Source organism: Schistocerca cancellata, chromosome 5, assembly GCF_023864275.1.
Source record: "Schistocerca cancellata isolate TAMUIC-IGC-003103 chromosome 5, iqSchCanc2.1, whole genome shotgun sequence".
Taxonomy (NCBI): domain Eukaryota; kingdom Metazoa; phylum Arthropoda; class Insecta; order Orthoptera; family Acrididae; genus Schistocerca; species Schistocerca cancellata.
The window spans coordinates 504,201,582-504,229,272 of record NC_064630.1 but is presented as its reverse complement, the minus strand read 5'-3'; the positions used below and the strand labels follow the sequence as shown (position 1 = coordinate 504,229,272).

The 27,691-nt window shown below is 45.2% G+C and overlaps 1 protein-coding gene across 5 annotated transcripts in view; it reads right to left on the bottom strand.

The window, feature by feature from the left end:
- Positions 1-27,691, bottom strand: part of LOC126188892 (protein phosphatase 1 regulatory subunit 12C-like) — a 385,917-nt gene that overhangs the window by 327,734 nt on the left and 30,492 nt on the right. The gene's annotated exons all lie outside the window — the stretch shown is intronic.

Below are 27,691 nucleotides of genomic sequence, written 5' to 3'. Positions count from 1 at the left end.
AGGACACTAGATGCTAGGTTGGAAATATTGCAAAAGGAGAGGAAACTGAACGGTTGCATAAAACTAGTCGAAAGACTGATGATGCAAAACTAAAAGATACAGATGGTGTGTTAGAAAAGATTATCTAGGCTTCCAAAATCCAAGTAAAGACAATAGAACGACAGGCAAACTACAAGAATTGTACAAGAAAGAGGTAAAGAGCAATATTACAATCCGACTCCAGCAACCACTACATCAGCAGCTGGCGATCTTCGGGTCCCCTTATAAGCATGAAATGAAGCTATAAAAATCGTGTTGCGAGTGAAGAAATTCTGGGACAGTGTACGAAGTGGCGCTCGAGAGTAAATTTTTACAACTTTTATCACCTTTAATTCAGAAATGGCGAAAGGTAGAAAAGTGCTGTTTGTGGCATAATGGTCAGACACCCGCAAAGTGTTTGTTATTGATGACCACTTCCAGCAGATGGCACTGTGTGTAGAATGTTCGATAGAGATCAAATACGACACCCACGTCCAGCGGAACTTTCGGACACGTCACAGAAGCGCACCACGATCATATCCAACAATTAAACAGTGGAACACGAGGTTTACGCAATCCGCAAGTGTAATGAAGAGGACGAGTTACGGAGTTCCGAGCATGGGTGATGCAGGCATTTGTCTGAGCCCAACCAAGTCAATCCACCAAGCGTCTCGACAGTAGCAGCAATCACCAACCATGACGCAGGAGTGCTACGATAGAGACTGAAGCTTCATGCCTACAAGGTACAGTTATTGCATGTGCTTCAACATTGCGGCGTCGTACACTACCGACACCACGCCAAGCAGTCAACGCCAAGAGGTTGGCAAGAACTCATGACCACTTTGTCAATCTGCGGCCGGCGCGAAGAGACACCCTCTACGCATGTGCTAGCGCGCCACCACCGATTCGACATAAGACGACTCCGCACCGATGCCAGCCTAGGCGGATAGATGAGTTTACTCGATGCATTCGAAGCCTACTAATTAACCTACCTCCCTGTGTTATTATCTACGACGAATTTGCTCGTGTCAAGCAACTGCTGGAATAAAATTGCACTTGCTGAAATGAAATAAACCGTTACGAACACCTTCACGTGTCTCATTTTGCTCTCTGTCTCAGCACTTACCTATTTCTTCAGCATCCACACCTGGAACGATCCAATAACGCTAATGACAACGCAAAGCATTTGCAATTTAAATTCTCAGTCGCATCGATAATGATCCAGACTATCTGAGGAGGATGACGTTCACGAACGGGAAGGTAAGCAGAGACAATTTGAGGATCTGGGGCTCTGACAACCCCCACTTTAGTACGGAAATTGCGAGCAACAATCCAAGATAAACATGTGGTGAGACATGCTTCATGACAGTATGATAGGACCGATTTTCTTCGCTCTCCATAACATCGACTATTTATCTCGACTTGTTGGAGCAGTTTGCATTTGCATACGTCAAATAATTGCAACCTGGCATGCTGTAGCAGGATGGTGCCGCCCGTCATTGGGCTTCGATAGTCTGGAAGACTTTGGAGAGACATTTCCAAGATACTAGATTGGCAGCGGAGGACCCATTTCCTGACCCCCAAGGTCTCCAGACATAATCCCATTACATTTTTTTTCTTTGGGGTTTTGTGAAGAATACTGTCTACCAGATCCTGGTATGGAAACCGCAGTAACTGCGAGCTTACAACAGAGCATTAAATGCACATGCTAAGTCGGACATGGGAGAAACTGGAACATCGCTTTGATATTCTGCGTGCTACAGGTGGCGACTGGAGTCTACTAAACAGCTACTGAAGCTTTAGGTGAGTCACAAACCGCACCCTTCTACCTATCTCTACTCTAAGAACACGTAGCGAAAACTTAAAATCATTTTGGAACACCCTGCGTGATCCAGCGTTCGTTTTCCTTAATACGGTCCACAGTCCTATCAATTCGATATGTGGAACGCCTCGGGTGAAGGCTCTGAAAGGAATACAATTTTCGTTGCCAGGAAATAATGACTGTTAAAAAAGGTGGCATGCAGGTTTTACATACACTACTTATGCTATGAAATTAACAGCAGCATACCACAATGACTCTTCTCTTTCCTCTCAGCTGAGTGATATAGAAAAGTCATAAGCAGTTTTTAACCGCAGTTTTTTAAACTTCGACGATTTACGCGAAATAATATTCACATAATTAACATACTTTGAGGTAACAAGTATTTTAAAATTTGTGATTTATAAAACTCAATAACCTTCAGTTTCAATGATAGGTTAAGAAGAAAGAATTCCCTGAAATTATATGAAATTCCTGAAATTCCGCGAATCTTCCAGGTAAAACGTAATTCACTGAGAATTCCAGGTTTTCCGAGGAATCGGCACCCTGTCAGTGCCTTCGTCCAGGGGTAGTAATCCGGAATTAGTGATGTCCACCAGGAAAATGGTCTGATGGTGAAAGTACGTAGGAGGGGTAAAATCGAGTTATTGCAGGCAATACCGATGCCGGAACTGAGAAGTAAGTTAGCCTCATTTTGCAGGAGAATATGTGAAACCTCGTGAAAGGGCCTAAGCGGAGGCCTATCGGATGGTGCCCTAGATGTGATGTTCTGAGAGGACTACAGAGTGGGAGCCGTACCAAATGTAAAAGTCATCGACACACAGTGCAGGGGTGACAAGTGGCCCGACTGGTGTCACTAGTCCATAGATGGCGATGAGGAATAGTGTGACATTCTGCACGGAGCCCTGTAGGGCGCCATTCTCTTGGACCAGTGGAGAGCTAAGTGAAGTAACAAATTCGAATGTGGAACAATCAGTGGGGGAAAGAAACTAACGAATAAAATCGGTGGGAGCCTCAAAGCCCCGGTCATGGAGGGTAATTAAAAGCTGACTGAACCAGACAGTATCGTATGGCTTCTGTAAGTCAAAACAGACTGCCATGAGATGTTTCAGTTTTGAAAAAGCCTGTTCGATTGCTTTTCCAACCTAACCAAATGGTCAGTTGTGGATCGCCCCTTCCAGAAAGTACAATGATAGGGGGTTAAAGACTCCAAAATTTGAGAACCCAGCATAATCAGCACGCAATTACCCTTTCAAGCGGTTTGCAGATCACGCTGGTGAGGGTAATCGGTCGGTGACTGTCCATAGATGTCGGGTCTTTGCCCAATTTCAGGATTATAACGATGAATCTATCTTGCCACTGCAGTGGAAAGGCACCTTCAAGACAATTACAGTTTAAGACCTGATGAGAAGGAGCCGTTGGCTAACATTCAATTGTTTAATCATCTGGTTGTGAATGGAGTCAGATCTGGGGCTATACAGTAAGACGAGGCAAGAGCCTAAGACAATTCCCATTCAGGGAATGGTTCATTATATAATGCGGTATGGTAAGGATTGAAGGAGAGGGGAAACGTCTTATTTGTTGCTTACAAATTCGAAAGCAGCCGCATGAAACGAGGACGCTTGTGCCACCACAAAGTGAGTTGCAAGTGTTCCGCTAGAGTGCACATGTCAGTACAAAGACTGCCCTGCAGGGAGAGGCCTGGTGCAATAGTGGATATTTGGCAGCCCACGAGACTGGAACTTGCCCCTCATCAGTGATGAAGAGCTATACGTTCCATGGGAGGAGATATAGCTTTATATCACTCTTGGCATTCTTTCTCGCTGCATTTAACTAGACAGCGAGCCTTAGCACGAAGTCGCTTAAAAGTTAGAAGGTTGCTCTCTGAAAGGTGTCGCTTGAAACATTGCAGGGCTCTTCAGCAATCCTGAACACTTACAGCAATGTCTCTGGTCCACCATGGCACCAACCAGCGATGGCGGGAACCTGTAAAAAGGGGAATAGCAGTTCCAGCGGCGCATGGGATCACGTCAGATGTTTCTTGCACTACCTTGTCGATGCCATCTCAGAGATAGGTGAATGTAACAACAGTGACTTACAACTGCTGGTTGGCTCTTTAGAGGTAGTCAATCCACTTGGCAGTTGCGAGGAAGAACAGGATCACCAGAAAGTTTTCACTGCCACAAGTTCGTCATTTAGTGACCAACGTAGCAAAATCACAAGACTGGCAGAAGAGAACGTTAGGTCGATAGCCGAAAAGGTGCAGTGAGTGGTCCTGGTGTGGGTAGAGTGTACCAAACAGAGTAGACGCATGTCATGATTGGTTGGGTCAATCACAAGATCGCTACTAGGTGAAGAGGTTCTTCCCCACAAGAGGTGGTGCACTTTGAAGTCCCAAGAAGGAGAAACGCGGGGGGAGGTGTTGTCGGATTAAGGTGGTCAACTCGATGTATGTGGCCTGTCTGGAGGTAAATAAACGCTACAAACTATGATCGCCGTGGTCGTTTGCACCCAACCACAACTGCTTCCAATTTCTTACAATGGGAAATTCACACACTGACATCTGTGCAAATCAATGTACAGACCCCACCAAATGCCATCTTGGGGCCAGCATGGTTCTGACAGTACACAATAACCACAGTGTTGAGGGACTCTCATCAATGAAGTGCATTTCTTGTACAGAAATGCAAATTGCAGAAGAGGAGGAGATAAGATGTTCTAGTTCTGGCAGACAACAGTAATATACAGTTCCACTGAATGCCCATGTTACAGATATCCAACTTAAATGTCAAGGAGCCAGGAGTATCTTTCATGCCGCAAACTCACTGCATGTCACTGATGGGGATGGAACCATATCTATGAGCAGTTGTTAAGAATCCAACTGTGCGGATGGTTCTGGCAGCTCCGATCACCTGAGTAGCCTTGTCCCAATTATTCTCCTCCTCCTCCAGACAGCCAAGATTCTAATGAGGGTCTGTCCACGATGAGCATGGGGACAGATGAAGGGTGGGCAGCCCTGGGACCACAGTTTTGCAGCCACTGGATGTCACTGGTAGGCCCGGAGGAGGATCCTCCAAGGCTTGGAAAGTGGTTCACAAAGATGGTGCTGCGGGAATCGCAAGAGGATGGCAGTAATAATAATAATAATAATAATAATAATAATAATAATAATAATAGTTTGGGGAAGGGGGATGGCAGTGACTTTCGCACAATTAGTCATCATGTCAACAGGACGCGAGTATTCATATTTTTTTCCTACCCCAGTGTATGGCACACAGCACAGAAACATATATTCATATACCTTCTTTTCGTTCTTAAAGACTGGGTAAACAGTGAGCGAGGACGATGGTGTTCTGTACAACTGTCACACAAAGGCGGTTGTTCGCAAGCACTACCTTTGCGTACTGATCACCTGCAATTTCCAGACTCTGGATCCACCGTGCATCAGGACGGCAAATGATCAGAGAGTGAACATTAGAAATAATTAATGAGTGGTGCGATGTAAGTGTTCATATTAAATCCATGCATCAAGACAAATTTCTTCTAGGAGGACATTTCCTTCAGAGGCTAAAATGAAAGCAAATGTATATTTGATTATCTCGGGGACCTTTTTTGTATGTGCCGAACAAAATGTACACTAACCATTTGAGATTAGCCCTACCTCCTCGTCTGTCTGGAGTGTTTCGTCTCTATGGAAGATGACTACTTGGACCAGTTTTATCTGGGGCATACCTGAAGAGCTGTAGATTGAGCAGCTGAGGAGGCTTTAATCAGTAACAACCAACTGTGCATTTTTCCCAATGACTCAACTTCAAATCTGTCTTCAATGTGTTCCACAAAAAAAGGTGGTGTTGCCACCATAAAAGGATCTGAATCAGTTAAGTCCATACCAGGTATTGATAAAGTGTTTCGCTCCCAGAGGTTTGACTTATCCTCCTCCTGGTGGGGTAGCCCGTGCAGGAAACGCCCTACGATGCCAACTGCCACACTGAAATTTCTATACCTGGCTGATGACTGTCAGATCAGAACGGCCAATGTTTTGGTTTAATTTTATACGTTTGAAGAGCGAAACATCTGCCCTGTTGGCACCTACTCCGATCAACGCCCAGTCGCAGCAAAAGTGATCTAGGATGACGGCTATTGTCAGGAGCCCTGACGCCCCAGGAAGACGTGCATCTACTCCATGGCATGCTTGGGGAACTAACAGCACAGGCATCAGCAGTGTGATGCGTATTGTGTCAGGAGCCCCTATCAACAGAGTACATAACGATCCCACAACGTAGGATTGACTGCCGTGTTAGCTTTTAAACGCAAATACGAGTCTACGCAGTTGCATGAAGATTATACTGAACACTGCATGCAGAACGTGCTATTTACGGAATTCTCCCCTAGTTGGTCCACACTACAGAATTTTGAGAAAGAAGGTAAAATCCAGACAGGAACTAAAAATTACTTCAGCTGAAAGATGATGTAAAATAAATGACTGAATATGACCAAAAAGGAAAGCAGAACCTAGGGCATAGCTGGGTCAACATCAAAGACTGTCATCATGAGGAAGGAAGGGCATCCTGAGGTGAGATGTTGCAGCACAAGAAAGGAAGTAAATGCTGCATTAGCACAGGGCCCCTATTCTCGACGCACGTACTCATGAACGAGTACTGAGCCACCCCCGGGAGGGTGATTATTTTTCAGTGTGTTTCTAACAAACTACACACGGCATCGAATATAGTGGAGATTCTGACAGGTAACCCTTAGGATAGCTTACGTCATTCACTTCTCTCCATTAGATCTCCCAACATACGAGTAATTCTAAGAAAGATATACTATCATTCATCTCAACATATCTCAAACATTATAAAGCCAGCCGATGCGGCATCTAGAAATTTGTTATAATCCACAGTTAGTATACTCAAACATTGAGATGGTGTTTTCTGCAGCAAAAATCGTTCTCCACAGACCTTATCCGCTCAACGTGAAAATTGATCTGTGCTGCAGCAAAATGCTTTGAACGAGAAAATTTCGTGATTCTTGTGCCAGAAAAATCGTCTGAAATGAGGCTTTAGTCGCTAATTCCTAACCAAAATGACAGTCTTCCAGGCATACAATAATATTTTCTTCCATCAGTTCCAACGTTTTTTGACAGGGAATCAGCAACGTTTTTTTTTTAAAATTCCTTAGAGCGGTTATTAGTGATCCCGTCAACAGTTGCAGTATTCATATTAAGCAAATAGTTTCGAAATTTACAGGTTCATTTTCACGCTCGGCCTACTGAGGCTGCACTGGCAGAGCCTGATCTTAATAAATAAACATTAATGTGGCAACATATGCTTTATAAATGTTTGCAGAATGAATGTCCCAATCCACACATACCTCTTACCACGTCCAAATCGAACTAAACTCGGTAAGAGGCATATGCAGATTGAGACATTCATTCTGCAAACGTTTATTTAATGTTTATTATTAAGATCAGGCTCTGTCAGTGTAGCCCCAGGCTTGAAAATGAACCCGTAAGGTTCGAAACTAGTCGCCTAATATAAATACTGCAACTTTTGATAGACTCATTAATAAACGCTTTAAGGAATATTTTTTTTCGTAGATTGGTTTGCGACTGGAAAAGGGTAGAATATCGGTATTGAGTACTCTTCGACACACACACACACACACACACACACACACACACACACACACACACACACACACACACCATTCATTGGGTTTCAGAGTGTACGTGAAAATTTACAAGAATTGTGTAATAGTTCATCTGAGCCTCGATATCGGACAAATGTTCTCAACCACAGAGGGCACTAACGGAAACAGTTTCAAAAAATGGCGACATTAGGTATGGAACACACTTCCCCTAGGCTCTTGAAGTATCAATCACACAGGCCGGTCTCTCCCGCTGACAAACAGCCGTTTCGAAACACGTACGCAACGCCGCACTTATAGGTTCATATAGATCAACAGACATCAATATATTTTCGCACTTCCTTGAGCCGTCTCTCTCACCTCAAAATCACCATTTCGTTCAGACTAAGGAACTGACAGACATATCTACATCTACGTAGCGCTTTATTGTGCTAAAGTGCCTGGCAGAGGGTTCATCGAACCATTTTCAGATTATTTCTATACCGTTCCACCCAGTGCAGGGAAAACGAACACTTAAATCTGTTTGTGAGCACTGATTTATTACGATGATCATTTTTCCCAATATAAGTGGACGTCGACAACGTTTTGGCGTTCGGAGAAGAAAATTGGTGTTTAAGTTTTCCGAAAAGATCTCGCCACAACGAAAAACTCCTTTGTTTTAATGACTGCCACCTCGATGAGCGTGTCACAGCCCATATTTCGCGATAAAACAAAACGAGCTGCTCTTCTTTGAACTTTTTCGACGTCCTCCACCAAAGCTATCTAGTAAATACCCCACAAAGCACAGCAAAACTCGAGCGAAGGACGGACAAGCTTAGTGCAGGCAGTCTCTCTAGTAGGTCTGTGGCATCTTCTAAGTGTTCTGCCAATAAAACGCAGTCTTTGATCTGCCTTCCCCAGAACATTACCTAGGTGATCGTTCCAATTTAAGTTGTACATAATTGTAATTCCTAGGTATTTAGTAGAACTGATAGCTTTTAGATTTGTGTGATTTATCGTGTAACCGAAATTAACGGATTCCTTTCAGTACTTCTGTAGATGACCTCAATTTTCTCTGTTTGGAGTATACTGCTATCTTTTGTACCATACAGTTACCCTGTCTAAATCATTTTGGTATTGCTTTTGATCTTCTGATCTCCGAAATCGTTTTTACAGATTAGAAATAACACAGGACCTAGAACATTTCGTTGGGGAACGCCCGATATCACGTAGTATGTTTTACTCGATTTTTCCTCAATTACTATGAACCGTGACATTTCTGACAGGAAATCACGAAAGCAGTCTCACAACCAAGACGATACTCTATTGGCACGCAACATCTGATTAGTGGTCGCTTGTGAGAAAGTGTGTCAAAAGCCTTCCGGAAATTTAGAAACATGGAATCAATTTGAGGTGCCCAGTAAAGAGCGCGTAAATGAAGAGCTACTTGTGTTTCACAAGATCGAATTTTTTGAATCTGTGCTGATTGTGTGCCGATAGATCGTTCGACACGATTAATATCGTTCGAACATGGCGTATGTTCCAAAATTCTACCACAAATGGATGACAGTTATATGAGTCTGTAATTCAGCAATTAGTCCAATTTTCTTCCTTGACACTGATGTGACCTGTGCAAGTTTCAGTGATTTGAGTTGCTTTGTTGCACCTTAAGGCATTTAATTTTAAATGACTAAGGTTGGCAACTGTTCTTTATTCGAATTCTGGAATATTTACTTTTGACTTCCTTGGCAAATGATATAGTCGCACTGTCCTCGGTAACGTAGCATTACTACCGCGCAGTGTAGAGCTCTTGCCGCTAGTGTACTTCACATACGATCGGCATCTCTCTGGGTTTTCTACCAGATTTCGAAACTGAGTTTCGTTGCGGACACTACTAAAACCAACTCTCATTGAAGCCCACGCTAAATTTAGAGTTTATATGAAACATCACTATTCTTGGGGATTTTACGTTAACTTTTGAATTTGGCATGCTTTTTCGTTGCTCCTCCAACGGTGTTCTGACCCTTCCATGTATCCTAAGAGATCAATTCCATCGGCTGGGATTATTGGTATATGGGGTATGAGAAAGACCTCTCCAGATGGTGGATCTGAGGATGGTATCTTCAATGGCAGTATTTTGCATTGTTTTAATCTGTAAACGGGTAGGATTTCGAAGTTTCCGACTATTCAGATTCCATAGCAGTGTTCTAATCAAGAGCCTATAAGTCATAAATACGACTTTCCAGTTTTCTGTTAAAACCGACTGCTAGGAAGAAAACAAACCAGCACACAACAGTTGTGTATACAATTTTTGTTTAAAATCATACAAAAGGAGAATGAAAATATGGGAGATACAGTTATGTCATGTTATCGTAGTTAAACCCGACTGGAAGAAAGAAAACGAAATCAGACACATTCACAGTACAGTATTTACTATCTCGCAATCTACGTTAACAGTTAACCTTAGAATGTTTATTAGTGTCATGTAAAAATCTTAAGTAAATTGGTACGAATTTTTCGAAATTCTTGGTAACAACGTTTTAACGACACATCTTTACATAGTACTACACATAAATATCTCAACTGCTGTCGACACTGTTCTTTGAATTTAAGTCACACCCAGTCTACTTTTACATAGTTTGGAAAGAGTGGAGTTTACCTTTTAGGAAGGCATCAGCGAATTATTTAAAAAATAAATAAAAAAAGAGATTTTGCTTTTATTTTCGGTGTATTCGGAAGTAAAGTCTATCTAAAACGACCTTGTTGGCACTAATCCCTGTAGCCCTCACAGTGCGCCTAATCTGACTATGTTTTATGCCTACCACCGAGATTACACAAGTATTTTCGTCAAGGAATCGAGAGTACACTGACGTCACCACTCAATGTTTGACCTGCAGGCTCTGAGACAGGAGCCTTTTGTACCTGCCCGAAATCCTCTAACCTAAAAAACACTGCCCGCTACACGTGTAGTCTCCTCCCACACGTAATGGGCTCCAGACCTATTAATTGGCACCCGAAACCTGACCATACTAAGATGCAATTACGATAATCTGCAACCTACATGGTCGCAGAACCATCTGAGCCTCTGACTCAGAACCTCCACTCGGTTCCGTACCAGAGGTCCTCGATCGGTCCTGTCGACGATGCTACAGATGGCGAGCTCTACATCACACAAGCAAGACTGGCAATCTTTAACACTTCGGATGAACCACTGGAAACGAGAGAGAATCTTTTCAGATACAAGGTGACAAACATTAGTACTGTCATAAGCCACAACCGCCAATTGCCTGCACCCATTGTTCTTGGCATCCAGAAGGACCCATTCCACACCTGTGTTGACTCCCCCAGGTATGCATACTGGACTCCTTCCCCTCCTGGACAGCCGTATCCCTTACGGGCCCCATTAAGTGGGTAACAGAAGAGGTCCCAACTACCAATAATTCCAGCCCTCTCCGAACCGGTGTTGAAGACCTAGAGGCTTCCTCTGAAACAGAGCAGGTGACTGCATCTGACTCAGAAAACAGTTTTCAGACACTAACAGGGGAGGCCCTGGGACCAGCTTCGCGAAAATTCCCTCGATGCCTTCCTCACGTTGAAATGACCTCCCACTCGACAACGAATAGTGATCAAACTCAACGTTGGCAGCAAGTGGGCCGGCCAGAACAGTCGACCGAACAGGGAACACTTGGGAATTTCTGGACTCCCTCTGATCTCTATGACTGGTCCCCCATGGTGACGCTCGTTGTGTGATCGAAGGATTCACAGCCTCGAGCTTTGTATGAAGGGTCACCAACTCAGCTCGCTTCCGAACACAGCAACCATAGTCCATGTGGTGTTGTGATCTTCAGTCCTGAGACTGGTTTGATGCTGCTCTCCATGCTACTCTATCCTGTGCAAGCTGCTTCATCTCCCAGTACCTACTGCAACCTACATTCTTCTGAATTTGCTTAGTGTATTCATCTCTTGGTCTCCCTCTACGATTTTTACCCTCCACACTGCTCTCCAATACTAAATTGGTGATCCCTTGATGCCTCAACACAGGTCCTACCAACCGATCCCTTCTTCTAGTCAAGTTGTGCCACAAACTTCTCTTCTCCCCAATCCTATTCAATACTTCCTCATTAGTTATGTGATCTACCCATCTAATCTTCAGCATTCTTCTGTAGCACCACATTTCGAAAGCTTCTATTCTCTTCTTGTCCAAACTATTTATCGTCCATGTTTCACTTCCATACATGGCTACACTCCATCCAAATACTTTCAGAAATGACTTCCTGACACTTAAATCTATACTCGATGTTAACAAATTTCTCTTCTTCAGAAACGCTTTCCTTGCCATTGCCAGTCTACATTTTATATCCTCTCTACCTCGACTGTCATCAGTTATTTTGCTCCCCAAATAGCAAAACTCCTTTACTACTTTAAGTGTCTCATTTCCTAATCTAATTCCCTCAGCATCACCCGACTTCATTCGACTACATTCCATTATCCTCGTTTTGCTTTTGTTGATGTTCATCTTATACCCTCCTTTCAAGACACTATCCATTCCATTCAACTGCTCTTCCAAGTCCTTTGCTGTTTCTGACAGAATTACAATGTCATCGGTGAACCTCACAGTTTTTATTTCTTCTCCGTGGATTTTAATACATACTCCAAATTTTTCTTTTGTTTCCTTTACTGCTTGCTCAATATACAGATTGAATAACATCGGGGAGAGGCTGCAGCCCTGTCTTACTCCCTTCCCAACCACTGCTTCCCTTTCATGTCCCTCGAGTCTTATAACTGCCATCTGGTTTCTGTACAAATTGTAAATAGCATTTCGCTCCCTGTATTTTACCCCTGCCACCTTTAGAATTTGAAAAAGCGTATTCCAGTGAACATTGTCAAAAGCTTTCTCTAAGTCTACAAATGCTAGAAACGTAGGTTTGCCTTTTCTTAATCTAGCTTCAAAGATGGTAGAGTTTCCTCAGGACTGGCTCTCCCAAGGCCGTCAGTAGTTCTAATGGAATGTTGTCTACTCCCGGGGCCTTGTTTCGACTTAAGTCTTTCAGTGCTCTGTCACACTCTTCACGCAGTATCGTATCTCCCATTTCATCTTCATCTACATCCTCTTGCATTTCCATAATATTGTCCTGAAGTACATCGCCCTTGTATACACCCTCTATACACTCCTTCCACCTTTCTGCTTTCCCTTCTTTGCTTAAAACTGGGTTTCCATCTGAGCTTTTGATATTCATACAAGTGGTTCTCTTTTCTCCAAAGGTCTCTTTAATTTTCCTGTAGGCTGTATCTATCTTACCCCTAGTGAGATAAGCCTCTACATCCTTACATTTGTCCTCTAGCCCTGCCTGCTTAGCCATTTTGCACTTCCTGTCCAGGCTGCAGAAATCTACACTGCACAGTTACTAAAACGCAGGACTGTGCCTTGTGAATACGCAAAGACGCAAGAAATTTTCCAATTAAACTACAACGTCGCAGGGGTATGTATGACAGCGAGTGAGCATGAAACATTACTCTCAATCTAAAATACAACTACTCGTAAGAATGCATACAAATCCCAAGGCGGGAGTGACATTCGCCACCTTTTAATCATCCCGTAACTCCTGTCAATGAGCACGCAACTAGGAAGGCAGAACCAATATGATAAATTATACCCTTAACAAGATCTAAGAACGTTCACACAACAGTTCTCGACGTGGCTTTGTGACCAAGGAGGGATTTCTACTGTCGAGGAACTGAACAATTGGTAAAACATTGTTGTTTATAGAGACTTTAAGACATTATTGAAAAACGGTCATGCATCTGTGTCGCGTTTTTAAGTCCCCTCGTATATTCAAACTAACTTGGAGGGACATACAGATTGTGTGTTACCGCTGCTAAAATGATAATTGCTTGTGTGTCATCAGATGCTGTTCTTTCTCGTTGGAATATTTTTACTGGTTTTTTGTAGGGTTTGAAAAGGTAGAGTGCGAGAGTGCATATATTTTCAGCATAAAAATATACCGCTGCTCCAATTTTTTTTAGATTGACCAGGGCATAGACTAAAACCAATTCCGATTTTATGACTGTCGTATACACTGTGAAACTCTGAATAGCTTCACAAGCACGCTGTCTGATCGAAACAGATTGACGGGCTTCAAGCTCATAGAGGTCTGCGCGGATGAGAAAAGTGCAATCCGCATCCGCAAGGTCCTAATCCGCAACCGCATCCGAAGCAATTAATCCGCATCCGCAAGTTCCTTATCCGCATCCGAAGCAATTAATCCGCATCCGCAAGTTCCTTATCCGCATATATTTAAGTTTTGAATGAGTAATTAACATTAATAGACAGTAGTACTTAGAATTATGGTATGTAATGACATAGTTATTGTTAGGGTGACATTTCTGCGACAACTGAAACTACTTTTGACTTCTTAAATCACAGGAAATGCTCTATACCTACTCTAAAGCAGACCATTCCAAACAGGAAAGCATTGGCGCTCCGGAGCACACACAGTAGCAGCTCGGATCTCGTGTGATTGGAAACGCTATTTAAAAAAAAATAAAACTCAATGTAATAGTATTAAATGATGAAAAGACGTGTATAGAAACAATTATATTTCGCTGTTCTTGTGCCAAGGCAGCTGAAAATGACGACGGTTTTAAACTGTTACTAGCACATTGCATCATTTACCGACAGTTTTTTTCTACTCACTGCTTGGATGTGTCAAATTTTAAAGCCATTCATGTCAGCTGATGATTATATTATAGCTTACGCGTTCAGTCCTCCATTTCCAAGTGAATATATTTATAGTATTAAGCCTACACTGCAAAACGCTGGCGCACCTGTGAAAAAGTTAAACTGCCAACAATAATTGACGTTGTCTGAAAGAACGGATTAGGAGCAGGTCTCTTGGGTACAGTTACGTCGGTCGTAGCCAGGGGCTGAGGACAACAGACATCCGTTCTACCCGGGCCCTACAAGATTCCAAGAATGTCAACAGACTTGATGTTTTCAACTAACATTGCAACATACGTACTGGGCAGATGCCTTGCTCATTATTCGCAGATGACCCGTGGATATCCGCGCCGGTCGCGATTTTATCCGCCAAGCAACAAATACCGCGAATATCCGCATCCGCGCGGACCTCTACTCATAGCAAGCCACATGAACTGTCCCTAAGAAACGTGATTGCTTACTTTTCGTACAGTACGGCACAAGGTTGTCGGATCTCTTCTCCCGAAGACGCCACAGTGATTTGGCGTAGCGCTGTTGTCTTGAAAATACTTCATGAGCTGTACAAATGTTACGTCGCTTAAGTCTTCTTCCAAGGTTCTTTCCAAAGTCAGAGAAAAGTATACAAATTTATTGCGTACGTCAAGAAATTCGTCACATTGTCTGCTAGAACTTAGCGTACGCAACGCCTCGATGTATTTACTGTTCTGGATTTACACTGACGAAAAAATCTTAACACCAAAAGCTAATTAATGAAGAGTAACGTATTTCGGGAATACATTTGTCTAGGCAACATATTCAATAGATTAATATTGCAAGAGATAAGGCACTGCAAAAGTGAAATGCTAGTACGTTAACCGCCAGAATGTTGAATGCAAGCATGCAGACACGAATGCACTGTGTTGTACAGGTGCCGGATGTCAGGTTATGGGATAGAGTTCCACACCTGTTGCACTTGGTCGGTCAATACAGAGACCGTTACTGCTGTTTGTGAATGGCGCTGGAGTTGTCGTCTGATGCTGTCCCATATGTGCTCGACTGAAGACAGAGCTGGTGATCGAGCAGGTCGAGGCAACCTGTCGACCCTCTGTAAAGTATGTTGGATTACAACAGAGGTATGTGTGGCGAGCGTTATCCTGTTTCAAAAGACCCCTTGGAATGCTGTTCATGAATGGCAGCACAAATGGTCGAATCACAATATTGACGTACAATTTTGCTGTCAGGGTGCGTGGGATAACCACGATAATGCTCCTACTGTCATGCGAAATCGCACCGCAGTCCATAACTCCAGGTGCACATCCAGTTTGTCTAGCGTACAGACAGGTTGGTTGCAGGCCCTCAACTGGCCTCCTAACCAATATAAGGCCGTCACAGCCATTGAGGCAGAACCAGCTTTCATCAGACGACACAACAAACATTTCCCTCCCCTCAACTTTCTTTTACGTCGCATAACTCCTCCTTAGTGTTGCGATTTTTTCCGTGTGTATTTGGTGTGCCTGCCTTAGTTGCCTCACGCCATGTAAGATTTTGTCCCATACAAGATCAGAAACATAACTGTTCTATGCTAACATCTATATTTAACGTAGGTAGTAAGCCACCTACCCTATAGATGAGTTCTATAACCTTGTCAATCCACTACTGACAGATGAAAATTTAAAAAGAGAATCAGAAACACGCGTAATGTTACTTATGAAGATACGACGACACAAAAATCATTAAATCACCGGAAATACACAGCCAAAATACGAGAAATCGTGAGGTTCAACAAGTTATATTACAGACTACAAATACCCATGTTCCTCGTGTATAGGCTTGCCAGGGCGCTTCGATCCAAATCGACAGTTCACTGGCACTGTTACAGCACGGGCGAGTTGGCAAGTGCCCAGTACCTCACAGCACTCCAATCTGCAAAGGACAGCTATAGGATCTGTTGGACCGGTGGAACGCCTTGGTTATTCTGACAGACATGCGTATTTTAACCAGAGCAGGGTCCATTGAGACATTTTTTCGGTGCAAAAAATAATTTTTCCTTATTACAATTAGTTTCATTACAGACAGGTTTAAAAAACACCAGTGCATATACGAAAGCTTTACCGGTTTTTAAACCGATAATATCTCAGACGTAATACGCACATTTAGTGTACAATTCTGAGTCTTTTCTATAGGTGGATCCCCGCATTGTCCCGTTTCAAATTCTTCAGCGTGTAAAACAAGAATTTTCCGGTTGCCAGGAAGTTCTCTATGAATTAATAGACCCAAACTGACATTTGTGTGCATGAGAATCACACCTAAATATTTAGCCTTCATCGGCAGATCAAATCAGACCACTAAAAATTTCTCAGGCAATGTTACACAGTCGTGGTCGCTGAAGAATCCCTGGAAGATAACATTTTCCAGGCTTTTAAATAGCAATCAGTGATAACCATTTATGGTGCCATATGTCTGTTACGATGCTATTTATTGATGTTCCACTGCAGATACCCAACCCCAAGACAGAGCCAATATCCCAGGCAAATTTCATATATCTCAAACATCGATAAAAATATCAGGAATCACATTGATTACATTCTTATCAATAAACGCTCCAGAAATCCCATAACAAGAGTAAAAACATATCTTGCCTCAATATTAACTATGATGGCAACTGTTTGCTTGGCACAATGAATATGAGAGAGAATGAAAAAAAAGTCACCCAGCGCAACGAACCAATCGAATTTCGATCAAAAATCTCCAAGATCCAGTATTGAAGAACGAATTTCAAATGGCACTGAATACAAGACCAGATTACGACTGATGAAGTCCTATTAAATTGAGGACCCAGTAATGTACACAGAACAGCAGAAGGTAATATGGAAGGAAACACAGTTCAAACGAATAGCATATTTCGAAGGCATGTAACGAAACAAAAGAACTGAAGGCGACGCATGACTCATTCAACATTTACAAGGAAGTAAGGCATGCATCAAATATTACAACACTAGAGGTAGTGGGCACCTCAAATATGGCAACATCCTCCCTACTCCTGAAAAAAAACTGATGAGTGGAAGAAATACACTGAAAATCACTTCCACGACAACATAAGTGTTGACTACTGTGTCTGGGAGAGCGATGGAACAGACATTACAAAAACGGAAGTAGAGCACGCCATAACAATATACACTGAAGCGCCAAAGAAACTGGTACAGGCATGCGTATTCCAATACATAGATACGTAAACAGGCAGAATACTGCACTGCGGTCGGCAACGCCTATGTAAGACAAGTTTCTGGCGCAGTTGTTAAATCGGTTACGGCTGCTACAATGACAGGTTATCAAGATTTAAGGCGAGTTTGGACGTGGTGTTAGAGTCGGCGCAAGAACAATGGGACACAGCATCTCCGAGGTAGCGATGCAAGTAGTGATTTTCCCGTACGGCCATTTCGCTAGTGTACCGCGAATACCAAGAATCCAGTACAACATCAAATCTCCGACTCCGCTGTGGCCAGAAAAAGATCCTGCAAGAACTGGTTGGTTGGTTGGTTGGTTGGTTGGTTGATTGATTGAGGTTTAAGGGACCAAACAGCAAGGTCATCAGTCCCTTGGTTCAAATGTGGTCCATTCCGCTAATGTGACATCTCAGGAAAGTCAGAACAATAAAAGGGAAAAGGCTAAAAACGTAAAGGGGCAGTCATGCTGTCAATGGTAAAAACAAAACGAGGGAAGTCAGCAAGAGAACGAACCCAACGCTATGCTGAAGCAGCATAGGCAAGACCACCTGTGACTTAAAAGGTACAACCGCTAGAATGTAGAAAGTACGTATGGGAATAGAAAGACTAACCAAGCCCTAAAAAAAGGGTAAAAACAGAGTAAAAGGGGAAGAAAAGAGGATTTCGGTCAGGGAGGTGAATCGGGAATCTCCGAACGCTGCTTACAGTGGGAGACACCCAAACACTCACCGCCCTGCTCCAATACCAGAGAGAGATTAAAAACCTTAAAACTGAGAATAAAAACCATTTTCCCGGAGGAAACCGAGAACCAGAGAGACCATCCGGGAATCGTCAGCCAACATCAAAGGTAAAGTGTGTGGGAGTCTGTACTTGGCACGCAGATCCAAAAGAAGGGGGCATTCAACCAAAATGTGGGCTACTGACTGGAAGGCTCCACAACCACAAAGTGGGGGTGGCTCATCACGCAAAAGAAAACCATGGGTCAGCCTGCTATGGCCAATGCGGAGACGACACAGTGTGGTCGACTCCTTTCGGGAGAGGCGAAAGGAAGAACGTCACGGGCCTGGTGTCACCTTAATCGCACGAAGTTTATTAGACAGGGGAGTAGCCTCCCAAGAATTGGCCCATGACTGTGCGAAGTGGGATTTGATGTGAAGCCGTAAATCCGCTGCAGGAGCGGTTACAGAAAACGGGGGGTAAGTGACTGCTCCCCCAGCCATACGATCAGCGAGCTCATTACCCAGGATACCCACATGGCCAGGGACCCAAAGGAAGTCAATGGAACAAGCAACACGGTGAATATCAGCGAGATGGTCATGGATGCCAGAGACCAAGGGATGGCGCGAAAAACACCGGTCAATAGCAAGAAGGCCACTCATCGAGTCCGTACATAACTAAACGCGGTTGTGTTGGGACTGTTTAATAAAGGTAAGGACCTGGGAAATTACCATCAATTCCGCAGTAAACACCCCACATGTAGGTGGCAGCAGATGATTTTCCCTTCCGACAGAGGACGTGAAGGCATACCCCACATGATCAGCAGATTTAGAGCCATCAGTGTAAAAAACAACAGCATCCCGAAACTGCCATAAAATTTGGCGGAAAAAGGAACGGAACATGGAACCTTTTGGACCTCGGCGGAGATCCATCTGAATTCGAGGCCGAGGAACTAACCAATGGGGGGTGGGGGGGGGGTGGAGGGGAGGGAGCGAGGAAGGCAGGACAAAGAAGGAAGCTGAAAAATCACGGCAAAGAGACGCAAGGCGGAGCCCAACCGGTAAACCCGCCCGAGGGCGGGAGTCGGGTGGGCGACGTCCATGGTCTGGGAACAGGATAGAATAGGAAGGATGAGTGGGAGATGGTGAGTGCATAAGACACCAGAAGCTGGGACCGCCGAACAGAAAGGGGGGGGGGATCCCAGCTTCAACCAGGAGACTATCAACAGGGCTAGTAGGGAAGGCACCGGTGGCCAAACGGATACCACAATGGTGGACTGGATCCAGCACGTGCAGTGTGGAAGGAGCAGCTGAACCATAAACTTGACAACCATAGTCCAAGCGAGACAGAACTAGAGCACGATAAAGACAGAGAAGGAGGGAACGGTCCGCACCCCAAGAGGAGTGGGCAAGGAAGCGAAGGACACTAAGTTTACAGAAACATCCTACCTTCAGATGTCTGATATGGGGCAGCCAAGTGAGCTTGTTGTCAAAAAGAAGACCCAGGAAACGAAACTGTGGGACCACAGGCAATCGGTGGGCATCAAGATAGAGCTCTGGATCAGGGTGGATCGTAGTACGGCGACAGAAGTGGACCACCCGCGATTTTAGAGGAGAGAATTGGAACCCATGTGAGAGGGTCCATGCAGAGGCACGCCGTACAGCTCCCTGGAGCTGCCGCTCTGCAGATGCCATCGAAGGGGAACTAACCCAAATGCAGAAATCATCCACATACATGGCAGGGGCGACCAAAGGACCGACAGAGGCCACAAGTCCATCGATAGCAATGAGGAAAAGGACACTCAAGACAGAGCCCTGTGGGATGCCCGTCTCTTGTGTCCGTGGAGAACTAAAAACAGTACCAACTCGAACTCTGAATGACCGATGGAACAGGAACTGGCGGATAAAAATCGGGAGTGGGCCCCGAAGACCCCACTGATGAAGGGTAAGTAAGATGTGATGGCGCCAGGCCGTGTCATAGGCCTTGCGAAGTTCAAAAAACACTGCAACCAAATGGCGGCACTGGGAAAAAGCCTGCCGAACTGCGGATTCCAAGCGAAGTAAATGATCGATTGGAGACCGTCCCTCTCTAAAGCCACACTGGTAAGGGGACAATAGATCCCGAGATTCTAGGACCCAATTGAGCCGACGAGCTACCATCCGTACAAGTAACTTACAAACAACATTGGTCAAACTAATTGGCCGATAGCTGTCAACAGATAGGGGGTTCTTACCAGGCTTAAGGACAGGAACCACGATGCTATTCCTCCACTAAGAAGGGAAGTCACCATGGAGCCATATACGGTTAAACACCTGAAGATGATTTTGCCGTTGTGGAGCACTGAGATGTTGAAGCAGTTGGTTATGAATGGAATCTGGGCCAGGGGCCGTATCATGAGAAGAAGAAAGTGCAGAAAGAAATTCCCATTCAGTAAAAGGTTCGTTATAAGATTCTGACTCACAAGGGGTAAAACATAAGGTGGAAGCTTCAGCCCGCTGTTTCAGGTGAAGGAAAGCAGCTGGATAGGAGGCTGATGCTGAGGCCACTGCAAAATGGGTCGCAAGATGTTCTAGAAGAACTAATGGGTCTGTACAAAGGCCATCTGGGAGGTGAAGGCCTGGGAGGGTGGACTGCTGATGGCAACCTTGGAGAGAGCGAAGTGTAGCCCATACCCGTGACAGAGGGTCAGTAGAACCAAGGGAAGAAACGAATCGTTCCCAACATATCCGCTTGCTCTGTTTGATTAAATAACGGGCTTTAGCGCGGAGGCGTTTAAAGGTAGTAAGGCTGGCTACGGATCGGTGCCTCTTAAAGTGTTGCAGAGCTCGACGGCGATCACGGATGGCAATGGCAATGGCCGTACTCCACCATGGGACTTGCCGGCGACGAAATGGTCCAGATGAGCGCGGGGCAGCAAGGTTAGTAGCGCGAACAATCGCGTCAGAAACGTCACGTAGGACGTCATCAATGCAACCCGACAAAGAGGGAGAAAACATGACCTGTGCAGTGTATAGAGGTCAATCGGCGCGTTGGAAAGACCAACGAGGTAACCTGTCCATCGGGGAGCGGGAAGGGAGCGAGATAATCAACGGGAAATGGTCATTATCACAAAGGTCGTCGTGTGGCGACCAGTGTAATGAAGGGAGGAGAGAGGGAGAAGAGAAAGATCAATGGCAGAAAAGGTACCATGACCGGCACTGAAGTAAGTAGGGGAGCCAGCATTAAAAAGGCACAAGTCGTGGTCTGCAATAAACTGGTCTATAAGAAGACCTCGTCTAGATGGAAAGGCACTGCCCCACAAGGGATGATGAGCATTAAAATCCCCAAGGAGGAGGAAGTTGCTGAAGAAGGGCAGTTAAGGCAGCAGGTGTAAGAGTCCTGTCAGGAGGGAGATAAAGATTGCAAACTGTGGCCGCAGAGTCTAGGTGGACCCTAACAGCAACCGCTTCCAATGTAGTTTGAAGAGGAATCCACGTGCTAGCAATGTCTGTACGGACCAACGAACAAACACCACCAGAAGCCCGCAGGGGTCCGACCCGATTTCGACAGAAAACACGGAACCCACGGAGAGTCGGTGAGTGAGAATCAGTAAAATGAGATTCCTGGAGAACCACACAAGCTGCAGAGTAAGACGAAAGAAGGGATTTCAATTCCGGAAGGTGACTATAGTATCCATTACAATTCCATTGCAGAACCACAGAACGATGATTTAAATGGGGGCTGAACACGCTAAAGTCAGTCATACCGCCGGGTCCCCACCCGTCACTGACAAGGAGGGGGCGACATCCATGAACGACAGGTCAGAATCCGGTTGTGAAGTCGGGGAAGGGACCTCTGGTGACACCAGAGGCTCTTTGTCTCGGGACTTATGTTTCTTCTTCTTTTCAGGCTGAGATCGAGGAGAGCTGTGTGGCATAAAGGAGCCAGCTGCAGCAAGATCAGGAACAGAAAGAGACCGGGCGACCTGGGGGCCGACAGACCGCGGCACTCGCGGTCGTCGCGCGGCAGCAGACCTTTGGCCTGGGAGGTGCCGGGAAGGGGCATCCCGGGAGAGGCGCCCTTGACCGGCAGACGCCGAAGGAGTGGGACACTTCTCCGGCTGGGGAGGGGGAGCAGCGCCCAGAGGAGAAGGTGTGGGAGCCACAGGGGGGGGGGGGGGAGGAGGAGGAGGAGAGGGGTCCGGGATGGGGGTAAGGAAGGGGGAGGAAGGGGTGAAGATGTAACCAAGGCGTAACTAGATGTCATGGACACAGGGTGAAGAAGTGTATATTTCTTACGGGCCTCTGTGTAGGTTAAACGATCGAGTGACTTATACTCCTGTATCTTCTTTTCCTTCTTATATACTGGGCAATCTGGTGAACGTAGAGGATGACTACCATGACAATTTACACACACAGGAGGGGGAACACAGGGACTCCCCTCATGGGGTGGACGTCCACAGTCACCACAGAGAGGGGCCTGTGAACAGCGGGGAGACGTGTCCAAAACACAAGCACTTAAAACACCTCATAGGAGGTGGGATGTACGGCTTCACATCACACCGATAAACCATAATCTTAACTTTCTCAGGGAGGGTATCCTCTTCAAAGGCCAGGATAAAGGCACCAGTATCAATGCGATTGTCTTTAGGACCCTTCTGGACATGCCGAACAAAGTGAACACTCCGCCATCCGAGATTGTCCCGAAGTTCCTCATCAGTTTGAAGGATGAGGTCCCTGTGAAAAATCACACCTTGTACCATATTTAGAGACTGGTGAGGGGTAATGGACACAGGAATTGTGCGAAGATGAGTACAGGCACGAAGGGCTGTTGATTGGGCAGCTGAAGCAGTTTTGATCAGCAACGAACCCGACCGCATCTTGCTCAGGGAGTCCACTTCGCCAAACTTGTCTTCAATGTGTTCCACAAAGAATAAAGGTTTGGTATTGGTGAAAATATCTCTATCAGTCGTGGTGCAAACTAGATGACGGGGGAAAGGTTTCGCCCCTAGCCGACTGGCCTGACCCTCTTCCCAGGGGGTAGCCATGGAAGGAAAGGCCGAAGGGGCAAGAGAAGAAGCACTTGAAGAATCAGTTCCACGCAGAGAGACGGCCGCAGAAGAACGGCCAGAGTTCTGGACCCTTATGCGTTTCATTTGCATAGCGTTCGCCCTGATACCACCCACTCCGATCAGGGGCTCTCCTCACGGGCGCCACCCAGCCACAGCAAGGGCCGTCTGGCACGGCGGCCATTGCCGTAGTTCCGATGCTCCAGGATGACGAGCAACCACTCCAAGGCATGCATGAGGAGGTCACAGCTCAGGTATCAGAAGTGTGATCCCTGTGTGTTCAGGGGGCTCAACCAAAAGGGTACATAGCCACACCACCACACAGGCTGGCTACCGTGCTGGCTAGGCACCCTAGCATCAGACAACGACGTGAAAGAAAATGTGGAACGTACTAGGAGGGCGCACGTCAGAGACACTAGGTAAGGTGCTCTTCCGCAAATGGCTCACACTACGGAGGAGAAATTTTGTAATGGAGGTCAAACCCCAGAGGGGGACCAAGGAATGCCAAAAGGAGGAGATGAATACGCAACAAAGCTGGATTGTAAAACCAACAGAACCAGGAGGATAGCGGGGGCCAACATAAGCAAGGACACCAAGAGAGGGAGAGGAGAGGGCGATGGGAAAGGAGCAAGGAGGGGAAGGAGAAGGAAATGCAGCCCTGGAGAGAAAGAAGGCTGCAATAGCTCGGGGCCCTGTGCTCGCCACGCACGTATCCACAAAAAAGTTGTGGACCCCCGGGGGGGGGGGGGGGGGGCGCAAGAATGGGGCCAACGACGACTGAAGAGAATCATTCAACGTGACAGAAGTGCAACCGTTCCGCAAATTGGAGCAAATTTCAATGCTGGGCCATCAACAAGTGTCCGCGTACGAACCATTCAATGGAACATTATCGATATTGGCTTTCGGAGCCAAAGGCCCACTTGTCCACCCTTGATGACTGCACTACAAAAAGCTTCACACCTCGCTTGGGCCCGTCAACACCAACATTGGACTACTGATGACAAGTTGACTGGTCGGACGAGTCTCGTTTCAAACTGTATCGAACGGATGGACGTGTACTGGTATGGAGACAACCTCATGAATCCATGTACTCTGCATGTCAGAGGGGGACTGTTCAAGCTGTGGAGGCTCTGTAATGGCGTGGGCCGTGTGCAGTTGGAGTGATATGGGGCCCCTGATACGGGCTAGAGACGACTCTGACAGGTGACACGTATGTAAGCATCCTGTTTGATCACGCGGATCCATCACGTCCATAGTGCATTCCGACGGACTTGGGCAATTTTCCAGCAGGACAAAGCGACAGCCCACACATCCAGAATTGCTACAGAGTGGCTCCAGGAACGATGTTCTGAGTTTAAACACTTCCGCTGGCCACCAAACTTCCCAGACATGAACATTATTGAGCATATCTTGGACGCCTTGCAACGTGCTGTTCAGGAGACATCTCCACCCCCTCCTACTCTTACGGATTTATGGACAGCCCTGCCGGATTCATGGAGTCTATTACCTCCAGTAGTTCTTCAGTCATTTGTCGAGTCCATGCCACCTCGTCTTGTGGCTCTTCTGCGTGCTCGCGGGGACCCTACACGTTATCAGGCAGGTGTAACAGTTTCTTTGGTTCTTCAGTGCATTTGTTTAGAAGTCAACGGACACAGCGCCGCTGCATGAGAAATACATGTTAGCCCTACAATTTTATTTTACATTTTACAATCATTCGTATCTATTTAAGCAATTTCAGCAGTTGTGCAACGATCCTACTACTATCTTCAGTAAAGGAATTTGGAAAGAGAGATCATATATATATTTATTGTGTGTGTGTGTGTGTGTGTGTGTGTGTGTGTGTGTGTGTGTGTGTGTGGAATCCGGAAAGATGATTGACCCTTTTCTAAACTGGCCTAAGATAAAAAAAAATGTTCGGTTTTTTCGTTAGTTCATGATGCAACAGACCAAAAGAGAAGAGCATTATGTGCTCTATAATTTAATATACAGGGGATACATAAAGTCCGGGAACACTTCCAATTATTTATTGCAGAAGAACTAAACATTGTACAGATGTCATAAATATTCCATTTTGGAGATAAACTCTTAAAGTGTTTTTTTTTTTTATACAAACATTCGATATGCGAACCATGAGTGACCCGGCAAACATCAATAGAGAAATCGAATTCTTGCCATATCCGTCCCAGCATGGTATCGTAGACTGTGGCAGTCCCTTTACCGTATTCTCTCCCGGAGCTCTGCTACATCACATGGCAGAGGCGGTACACACACCAGATCTTTAATGTGTCCCCACATAAAAAAGTCACACGGAGTGAGATCTGAACTCACCATGTTTGCGACTAGTGCTAACTCTCGGCAAATTACCGAACTACGCTGTGGCGGTATACATGGAAAAAAAAGTAACTTTCAGGGTTTCTCTTCAAAATGACTTATGTACGATATCTGCACAATGTATGGTTCTTGTGCAATAAATAATTGAAAGTGTTCCCGCACTTTATATACACCCTGTGCTTTCACTTAAGACGCAAGTACAACACACCCCAGGTGGATGCAGACTTCAAACGGATATTTCTTATAACTCCCTGTAGCATGTTTGTAACAACTCTGCAATCACGTAAGGTTGTGTGGCGTGCACAAACCCAATACGAGTCTGTATTTATAGGGAAGATACATATTCTTATCATTGGTTTAATACTGAAGCCGTGCAAAATACTGCAATCTAAAGAACACAGGGAACAGTTCCGAAGAGATTATGATACTGACTATTGAATAAAGCGGAACAATGTAGTCATATTTAAAATATGTTTTCTATACATACCGCATCTAACCTCCTCTGGCGATTTTATTAGTCCACATAACTCTTCTCACCTACAATGATGACGCGTTTAAAGCGGAATACAGCCTGCGTCAATTGCAAGGGGAGGGGGTGATAACCTTCCGAATCATAACCGCAATAATCAAGGAAGCTTATAGACACGTCAATCTCACAACGCTTACAAAAAAAGTGTGTGTCTTCTATTTGTTAACTTTTCGCTTTCAAGCGAAAGTTGTCAAGAGAACATCTAAGAAGTATAAAAAAGGGTCAGCTAGTTTTTGTATAGTGGGTAAATAGGGGAGAGAGAGTCACGGATATGGTGTGCGAGTTGGAGTGGCAATCTTTACAACAAAGGCGTTGCGGCGAGATCTTTTCACGAAATTTCAATCACCAACTTTCTACACCGAATGCGGAAACATTTTTTGACCCCCGCCTACACAGAGAAATGACCATCGTAATAAAATATGACAAATGGGATGTAGCATCGAAAGATTTAAGTCTTCGTTCTTCCTGCGCGCTGTTCGAGAGTAGAAAGGTAGAGAATAGTCCAAACGTGGTTCGAGCCCCTCTGTCACGCACTTCAGAGTGAAGTGCAGAGTAGTCATTAGATGAATTTAAAAAATTCACTTCGCACAGTCATCTATGCAGAGTTACTAATGGCCTACTAACTGTTACGGAAGCAAACACTGCTTTGCTATCTTATTATAAATGTTTGCACACGTCTCCCGAAACGATAATAGCTGCCAAAGCTCTGCTGCCGTTGTCATGCATTGGTTAAAAGGTATTCTGAGCAATAAAACAAAATAATAAATAAAAGATTACACTACGGTGCAATTCTCTAAGATATATGAACTGCAGTATACGTGAAGGAGTGTTTTGCCCCCAGACATTACAAGTAAGCTCTGCATATAACGGAAATGTTTCTCTGGTTCGGGTATGCAAGCCTGGGCATCAGTTCCCATTTGCTTTGCCGAAAACCGAAGGAATATTCAATTCGCTGGGAAAACTTAAGAGTTGCTTGTTCTGAAATAAATGCTTTAAATATACAGTCCAATCACATTAATGTGGCCACTGCCTATGTTGGATGTCAACGAGGAATAACTGATCTCAGACGTCAGGTGGCAGCACTAGCACAGAAAAGATATATAAAACTGGTCTCTGGGACGCGGAAACGGTGCTGCAATAGGGAAACTACATGATATATCGGATGTCCAAAAGGGCATGATCATTGGTTTTTGGGCCAAGGGTGGAAGCACTTCTGAAACGACTACGTTTGTAAACTGTTCGCGCGCCGCCAGGGCTAAAGTGTACCGTGCATGGCAAAATGACGCTCTCCAAAACCGGTGTTGAGACTGCTGTGGCGCACCACGAACCATGGATGACAAGGGTGAACGACGACTGCGGATAATGTAGGGGCCAATAGACTTGCAACTGTTGAGCAACTGACGCCCGGATGAACGAAGGGGTTACCAACAGTGTCTCCTCAACGACCATTGCGTATGGGCCTCCACAGAAGGCGCCTGGTTCATGCAGCCATGCTGACTGCTGTTCATCGGCTACGAAGGCTGGCTCAAATGGTTCAAATGGCTCTGAGCACTATGGGACTCAACTTCTGAGGTTATCAGTCCCCTAGAACTTACAACTACTTAAACCTAACTAACCAAAGGACATCACACACATCCATGCCAGAGGCAGCATGCGAACCTGCGACGTAGCGGTCGCGCGGTTC